Source organism: Hibiscus syriacus, unplaced genomic scaffold (assembly GCF_006381635.1).
Source record: "Hibiscus syriacus cultivar Baekdansim isolate YM2019G1 unplaced genomic scaffold, ASM638163v2 tig00116959_pilon, whole genome shotgun sequence".
In the NCBI taxonomy this organism is placed as follows: Eukaryota; Viridiplantae; Streptophyta; class Magnoliopsida; order Malvales; family Malvaceae; genus Hibiscus; species Hibiscus syriacus.
This window is the reverse complement of record NW_024063485.1, coordinates 2,545,926-2,555,269: the sequence shown is the minus strand read 5'-3', so window position 1 is coordinate 2,555,269 and position 9,344 is coordinate 2,545,926. Positions and strand designations below refer to the sequence as shown.

Sequence of the window (9,344 nt, the reverse complement as noted above, 5' to 3'; positions counted from 1 at the left end):
CTATATGATATATGTTTATCACATATGAAAAATATGAAAAAATATAAATGTAATGTATATGGTTACAAAAAACCATTAAAATTGAAATCAAATAGTATCATAGTATTGTAAATAAATAGAAACTCAAAAACTCGACTAAATTAGACTAAAATTTTATAAACTCGACTCGAAAAAAATTTAAATCAAGTTTGAGTTATAAAATAGACTCTTCCACTCGAATAACTTGAATTTTTTTACCTGACTCGATACAACACTCACCCGTTGTTTAGATATTTCTTTAATCACAATGGTACTTGAGTCTTTACAATATCATGGTAACTTTTTTTAAGCAACTAGATTATTCCATTCACATGGGTCTATAAGGGTAAGTCGATAATTTTAGTCTCCTAAGAGCAATTTTGTTATTTACCATATTCAAAAGTATACTAGACTTATCAAAGCTTATGAAAAGAGTACTAATTTCATTCTTATTGCCTTAACACTATTTATGCACACTCTTAGACTTCTTGTATCATTTATTATAAACTAGGGCATTTTGGTCATTTCACCTACTCGAGAGTATTTTTTTATCTTTTACTAATACTTAATGGGTAATCACTAATGTCTTATGACATTTTCTTAAAGTCTTATGATTTTGTATCCATTTTTTTTATAATTATTAGCTACTTTCACAACAAGAAGCGATTTTGTAATTTTACCTATTCTACTCGAATAATTAATTTAGCATCCACACATGACATGCAATGTTATAAAAACCATGTAACACTATACTTTTCGAGGTGTACTAACCTTAATTTCCTGAATTCGAGCTTATAGACTTAATATCTAATTAATATATGGGCTTCTAGCCTTTTCCCCACGAACACGAGTGATCCACAACACGAATACGACCCCCAAATGATTTCATTCGATATTAAAAGTTCTCATTAACAACCATTTAATGAGGGACCCAATTGAGAAGCGTGTCATTTACACCAATCACAAGAGTCTCAAATATCTCATGACTTAGAATGAGTTGAATTTGAGGCAATAACGTGGATCGAGTTGTTGAAGGATTATGATTGTTCGATCGAGTATCATCTTAGGAAATCAAATGTATTTGTCGATGTATTGAATCACAAGTTAACGGGTGAATTGTGAGCTCTGTTGACGAGTTTGAGTGTTGCGAATGATGGTGCATTGATCTTTGAGTTACAGATTCGAATGATTTTGTCACATCATGTGCGAGAGTTACACCATTTGATCGCTTGTTAGGACCAAAGATTCAGTTCATAAAGGATGGTCTGGGCGGTGAGTTTTCTTTGCATTTAGATGGCACTTTACATTTGTAGGGTCGATTGTGTGTTCCTTCCGATCCATTGTTAGAACGTGAGATTTTGTTGGAGGCTCATAGAAGTTCTTTTCTCATGCATCTGAGTAGTACGAAGATATACAGAGATCTGCGTGAATTATATTGATGGCGAGGGTTGAAAAGTGATATTGTTGAGTTTGTTGGTTGATGCTTGGCTTGTCAAAGTTTTGTGGCCAAAGTAAAAACTTAGGAAAGGTTTAAGGACCAAAGTAGTATTTTTTGCAAAAAAAAAAAATTGATTTCATAAATGAAGGATTTTTTTGATTGAATTTAGATTTTGATTAGGAGTTTGTGTAAAAGTTATTAAGTGATAAAATTTGGTAAAGTATTTGAATAATTGGATCGAATCAAAAGTTTATAAAATTTTGAAGGATGACGGTATGATATTAAAAAAATTATTCCGATATTTTTTATCAATATAATTTAACATAGATCAATGGATTTAAGTGAAATTTCCATGTTAAAGTTCAATAATTGAGTTAAAGTGACTAAATTAAATTTTTTTTTTGGGAAAAGTGAATGTGGAAATCAATAAATATGATTTTTATATACATTTGAAGATGTAATAATGGTGATGAAAGCATGCAAAGTGCTAAATATTTTGATTCATTAAGGGTAAAAAGGACATTTGGATTAAAATAGATTTAAAATTCATTTTAAATTAGGGGTAAAGTATAGCAATGATCGCTGAATTTTTCTAAAACTTTCATTTAGGTCCCTTAACTTTTAAAATTTGTAATACAGTCCCCTAGCATTTAGTCTGTTTGTAATATGGTCCCCCAACAGTTACGTCAGATACCATATTGCAAATGGACTAAATCTTAAGGAACCATATTGCAAACAGATTAAATGTTGGGGGATTATATTGCAGGTTTTAAAAGTTTAAGGACCTAAATGAAAGGTTTAGAAAAATTCAGTGACAATTACTATACTTTACCCTTTATTTTAATCAGTATACATTGAGGTTATCCTTATACGGAAGCTGAACCGGTTTGTCCTTTAAACCTGCAAGCTTGGCAGAGAGGCGAATACAGCGACGGCGTCACGTATTTGTCTTCCCCGCCCATCATTGGCATCGACACACCTCGTTTCACGAGGCTATCGTAGTCCGGCAGGTAAGTCTTTCCCAATACTCCTTCCACGAGAGGGCTTACTTGGGTGAACTTGAACTGTGTCTCCAAATGTGCAAACGCATCATCAGCCGGTAACTGGTAATTGTGAACCTTGTTTTCATGTTCTCCGATGGCTCTAACTTTTACGTTCAATTCCACCAGCCCTGCAACCGTGACTTTAACGCCGTTGGTTTCATCGGTTCTTTCTACTATCACTTCTCTTTCCTCGCAATCAGTCCTCCATTCGGCGTCTCCTTCCGTGGGGATGTTTACAGCTTCGCCGTCGAATTTTATGGTGAGAGCATCGAAGCCGTCGTCCCATTTAGAGACTCTCTTTGCTGCTAGGACTAGAGTGTGAGTGTCGAACATCACCGCCAGGGCTTGCACCCAGGTGTAGTCTCGTGTCCGTCCTTCCGGTCGTGTTCCGATGAAATGCGCATTGATTTGGAGATTATCATCTGATACAATGACGAAGTTTCCTCCCTTGGCTCCATGGAAGTAGAACATAACTCCATCACCGCCAACAAACCTCGATCATAACACAGCGACCCGTATCCATTACAGTTCGGCTTTCTCCCTGTCAAACAACTTCAATTCATCACCATACATACATTAACATACATACAGACATATGTGTTTAATTATATACTTACATTTGCAGGTGACATCACATTTGCTGCTGCAATCAAAGAAGCATCCTTTGACCTTCTTATTCTTTTTGGGCTTCCTTTGAGGGCATTGGGTGGGACATGTGAGTACCTTTCCATTACAAGCTCCTCTTGCTTGGCAATAAACTCTTTCTCGTCCACTACTGCTCGGTGCCAAAACATCATAATGTGTTGAAGCAACATCATACGGTGCCTTCTTGCTGTTGCCTTTGCCTTTACCTTGCGCATTGATAGCTTCCATGGATATGAAAACTAGGGCAAGTGCCACCAGGAAGAAAGATAATTGCTACTGCTTCTATGTTACAGTCTTCACATTGTTTGTCTAGTCCTCAAGGTCATTCTCAGGTTATTCAACCAGCTATCTTCTCCAATTCTACACTGGTTTCTGCTGGGTTTAATCCTCAGAATGGCGCTCAGAGTACGACTTTTCCTAACATTTCATATTCCTCATTTTCTCAGTCATTTGTTGTTTTCAGCACGCTTGCTACGTCTGTTCATGTTCAAGCTTTGACTGTTTCTCAAGTTTCTCTGGCAACCATGATATTCTGGATGATAATGCTTGGTATCCAGATTCAAAGGCTACTCACCACTTAACGAATGATATAGCTAATTTGCAAATTGGTACCTCTGCTCCGACAACATGTAAGGTTCAAGTTGGGAATAGTAGTTTGCTGCCAATCAAGTATACTGGGTAGTCTTCTCTTCTTAATAGTTCTAGAGAATTTACTTTAAATAAAGTTTTATTCGTTCCTAACATTAATAAAAAAACTTTTTTCTGTGTCCAAATTCACTCAGGACAACAGGGCTGCTCTTGAGTTCCTTCCAGACTCGTGTGTTATGCGTGATTTAGATACACATAAAGTTTTGTTACAAAGCTTTGAGGAGAATGGGTTGTATAAGCTTGGCAAGTCTGCTGGTGGTTTTCTGTTTAATAGTAATAAAGTTTCAGCTGCTAATAATAATAATAGGGTAAAGTATACTAATGGTCACTGAACTTTTCTAAATTTTTCATTTAGATCTCTTAACTTTTAAAACTTGCAATATAATCCCCGACATTTAGTCCGTTTTCAATATGGTCCCTCAACATTTAGTCCGTTTTCAATATGATCCCTGACGTAACTGTTGGGGGACCATTTTGCAAACGGACTAAATGTTGGGGATTGTATTACAAGTTTTAAAAGTTAGGAGACCTAAATGAAATCTTTAGAAAAATTCAGTGACCATTACTATATTTTACCCTTAAATTAGATTATAAGTCATGTGTACATGGATTTTTGTGGAGAATTTTCAAGAAACTTTTTGAAGCTACTGCCGTGGATTTCTAAGTTGAGTAAAAAAATTCTTTTTTTTTTTCATTTTTCAAGCCATTTTAGTTGGTTTTTAGACTAAGTTGTGAAATAAGAAAATAATATACACTAAGTTCTCTTTCATTTGGTGTAAGAATTTTATTTGGTGTAAGAAAAAAGGCAAGACATGAGACGGATTCTGGAGGTTTTTCACACTTCGTGTCCTGAAAAATACCTCGGTCTTCCTACGATTATTGGTCATAAAAAGAAGCGAGAGTTCCAGTATTTAAAGGAAAAGTTCGTAGCACGCATTCATTCGTGGAGTAATAGATTTCTCTCCCAAGTAGGAAAAGAGGTTTTTGTTTAATCGATTTTGCAAGCTCCACCTCTCTATGCGATGAGCTATTTCCTCCTTCCTAAGTGTTTTTGCGCAGAGTTGGAGGGGCTCATGGCGCACTTTTGGTGGCAGAAATCTGATAATAGAAGAGAGAATCACCGGTGCTCGTGGGAAAAATTAAATAGGAGGTGTTTGGTTTAAGGATTGTGGGATTCTCATGAGATGAGAATCTCACATTCCCATGTTTGGTAGGCCTAGAATCTCATTCCTGGTAATGTTTTATTACCAATAGTAGATTTTTTAGTGTATATTACCGGGAATGTCATGACCTTAGGTATTGTAATATTACCGGCGTTTTGGACTAAAATGCCCTTAATTTTTTATTTTTTTTCAAAAATATCCTTCTTCTGTCATTGAATAATAAAAATTCTACTAATGTTAAATTATAAATTTATCCTTAAATTATTTTAGATTTACAAAAAAAAAGTATATAATTAAAATTTTATATAAAGTTTAAGGGTTAAAAAAAATTTATTCTTTCATTAAATCTTTTTTATATTTTTAATTTTATAAAAAGATTATATAAATATTATGAATTTAATTTTTTAAAGAAAATATATAAATATTTTACAATATGTAATATTATACAAATATATAATAAGGACAATTTGATCAAATATACGTTCCAATAATCTTTTATTCCTTTAACCAAACACGGTAATCTTACATTCCTGCTAAACCAATGAAACATAAAATACAACGTTCCCAGTAATCCTATTCTCTGTAATCTTTTATTCCTACTGATAATCTTATATTCTGTGAATCAAACGCCATGTGGGGTATGAGCTTCAGAGATTTGGCAAAATTTAATATTGCTTTACTGGCGAAACAGTGTTGGAGACTATTTTTGCATCTGACGTCATTGGAACGACTATTGACTACCTAGTTCTCCACCGCGCAAAATTTCAAACCCACCTATTGATTCCATTGTTCGGTTCTCTAACTTGATCGATAGTGAGGCTTAGGGTTGGAAAGAAGGTGTGATTCGATATTCATTTTCTGAGGATGGTGTGGATATGATCTTAAGCGTACCACTGTCTCGTTTTGATCGGATTGATAAACAGGTGTGGAGTGGCGAAAAATCTGGTCATTATAGTGTTCGCAGTGGGTATCGTTTTCTTCTATCTGCTGAGGGTAATGTGGATGTGCGGTTCTTTAGAAACATGTGGACTAGCGATTGTCAGTAGAAAATGAAAGTTTAGGCTGGAAGTTTGATATGAATTATGTACCTACTCAACTGAATCTGTACACTAAGTGTATCAGCCAAGATCCTATGTGCCCGGTATGTTCAGTATCTCCTGATTCAACTATTCATGTAATTTATGGTTGTAGTTTTACTCATGTAATCTGGCAATCTCTACGACTACATCTACCTATTATTGTTGATCACTGGACATGTTAGGATTGGATGACTTGGATGTTTACAAATAATCTTAGTGTAACGAATGAATAAAATTCTAGTAGCTATCTGGGCAATTTGGTATTCACGCAATAAATATTATCATGAAGGACAACGAATAATTGTGATTGAAATTGTTACCTTTATTAGAGCCTAGTGCACCGATTACGAAACAACCAAGGTCCATCTGTTTGTTCCACCCAAAGTCAGAAGGCTCCGCTGGATTCCGCCTGTAGCACCTTCTGTCAAATCTAATTTTGACGCCCATTTAAGACAAACAGGAGGATTTCATGGTCGGCTGGTTATTCGAGATTCTAGGGGTCAGATTTTGGGAGCTTGCAGACGTAAAGGAAGACATATTACCTCAACCTTTACAGTTGAAGCGGTGGTGATGGTGCATGCGGTGCAGCTCGTGGTGGACACGAGCTTCATGCATGTTGTTTTTTAAGGAAGATTGTCGGCCAGTGATCCTCAAACTTTCCTTCGATGAGTATGATTTATCAGAAATCAGTTGGTGGATCAGTGAAGCGAAAGGTCTCTCGGGGCTCCTTCGTTCGTCGTACTTCAGATTTGCTCCAATAGAATGTAATAGGGCGACACATCTTTTAGAAAGCGACTCTTCGATCGTCGATGGAGACCTCTTTTGGGTAGATGAGGCTCCGAGGCAGGTAACCCTTCAGGTGGCTGAGGATTGTCACTTTCTAGATCCTCTGTATTAGAAAGCTAGATTAAACATAAAAGAAATGACAGATTAATGAATTTTTTCCATTCATTTACTGAACTACAACATTTTATAGCAGCTTTAAAGCAAGCCTAACAGCACAACTAACTCTAACTGCTCCACTAACAACCTTAACCATCTTAACAGCTTCACAGACATCTAACTATTCCAATATTTCCTCTACTTCCTCCTCATGCGTTAACAAGGTAAGACACACACCTTGGTCCTGAAAACTTCAAACGCAGCTTTAGCCAGTGGCTTTGTGAGGCCATCTACAACCTGATAGCTGGCTGGAACATAACTAACACGTAACACTTTAGCAACAACCTTTTCTCTAATAAAGTGAACATCCATGTCCACGTGTTTAGACTGAGCATGATAAATCGGATTCACACTAATGGCAATGGCGCTAGTATTATCACACCAGATAACTGGATCTTCATGTTGCTTTACACCAAAAATAGCTAGCAATGCATTAATCCATGATACTTCTGCTGATGTGTCTGCAACACTATGATATTATGCCTCCATGGTCGATCTTGAAACAATCTTCTGCTTCCTCGAGCTCCATATCACAGGACACTATCTGAGGAACACTTTATGACCATAAATTAACCTACGATCACACGCATCACCTCCCCAGTCTGCATCAGAAAAAGCCAAAACCTTTAGTTCTGCTTCATTAGCCAAGAAAGTGAGACCATAGTCCAAGTTATCAGCTAAATACCGAAGTATACTTTGACTGTTGCCATATGAGACTCACGAGGTGCATGCATGTGTTGGGCAACCTTATTCACACTGATCGTAATGTCAGGTCGAGTGTGACAAACATGCAAAAGCGCACCAACTAAACTTCGATATTCAATAGCATCAGACAGTAATGGCCCTGCTTCATGATTCAGTTTTGATGATCCTACCATTGGAATAGCAGTTGGATTGGCATTCAACATATTTGTTCTTTCAAGCAACTCAAGAACATACTTCCTTTACGAGAGAACCAGCTTGCCACTACTTCTTTTAACCTCAATACCAAGGAAAAATATTCAGTTCACCTAAATCCTTGAGTGAAAAATCTCCTTTCAAGAGCTGAATCACGCTTTCAATATTATCCTTATACTCACCAATAACGATTTTGTCATCAACATAAACCAAAACAAACGTATAACAACTATCCACACACTTCACAAAGAGTGACATATTTGCTAATGACTCAACAAATCCTATTTGCTCAAGACTAACCTTAAGCTTATCATGCCAGTTCTGTAACATCCTCCATACCGGGTTAGTGATTAAAGTGTAAGATTTTAAAATGTCAGTGATCAAATTCAATTAATCGAAAAGTGAATGAATTAATTAAAGATGTTGGGTAGGATGAATTATTAAGTGAATGAGAACTAAAAGGGTAAAAGGGTCATTGAGCAAAGTTAATAATTAAATAATAGATAATGGGTATTATAATATCCAAGTGAAAGAAACAAGAGTTTCCAGATAACTCTTGATTCTTCTTTCTTCTTCAACGTGAAGAGCCCAAGCTAAGGTGAGTTTAATTTCTCTTGATTAATCCTTCAAATTCAAGCATGGTTTTAATTATGGAAGCCTTAAGAAAGATTATAGAAGGAAAAAGAGTTGTAGAAACTCAAAGAATTGTAAGTTAAGGGAGATTAAAGGTTAGAAGCCATTGAATGAAATATTGGATTAGAGGTCATAATAAGAATTTGAAGTTGGATTTGACTTGTTATCAAGCTAATTAAGAAGTATAAGGTGATAGAATTAAAGTTAGAACATGTTGGTATTTGAGTATGATTCTTGAATATCATGTAAAAGATAGGATTTTGAGTTTAAGAAAGTGATTATGGATTAGAAACAAGTTTAATTATGTGTATGAAAGTTAGGAATATTAAGGGAAGTGAAGTATGAGGTATGGAGCTGAAAATGAAGGGATTTTCGAGTTCAAAAATGTAATTCTGGGCTAGGGGAATCGGTACCCATTCAAGGGGAACCGATACCCCTTCAAGCGAATAAAATTTCCAGAATGTCATGGGGGAACCGATACCCCCACAGGAGGGAACCGATTCCCCCTAAAGGAAAATTGTGAATATGGGTTTAATAAGTTCGTTTAAGTTGCTAGTATCAAATTACAAGGTGTAGGTATCTAATAATTGTCTTAAAATGTATAATTATGTATATTCAGAGCCTAAACGAGTTCCGGAATCATTGGCAAGTAAGATCGATAAAAGGGAAGATAAGAGATTGGAATGGACTAGTGAGGCCAGGTGAGTGCATACAAGTTAGTTTATGATGTTTAATGGAAATAAGACTTGCGACGAGTCTATTTCCTATATTATAATGCATTAATTTATGATCATAGGCATATGTTTGATTTAGGCATATGTGATATATATTACAATAT

At 35.8% G+C, this 9,344-nt stretch overlaps 1 pseudogene; it reads right to left on the bottom strand.

Annotated features, from left to right (window-relative positions):
* Nucleotides 1–2,297: 2,297 nt before the first annotated feature.
* On the bottom strand, nt 2,298–7,884 carry LOC120189826 (annotated as a pseudogene).
* Between the last annotated feature and the right edge of the window lie 1,460 nt (nt 7,885–9,344).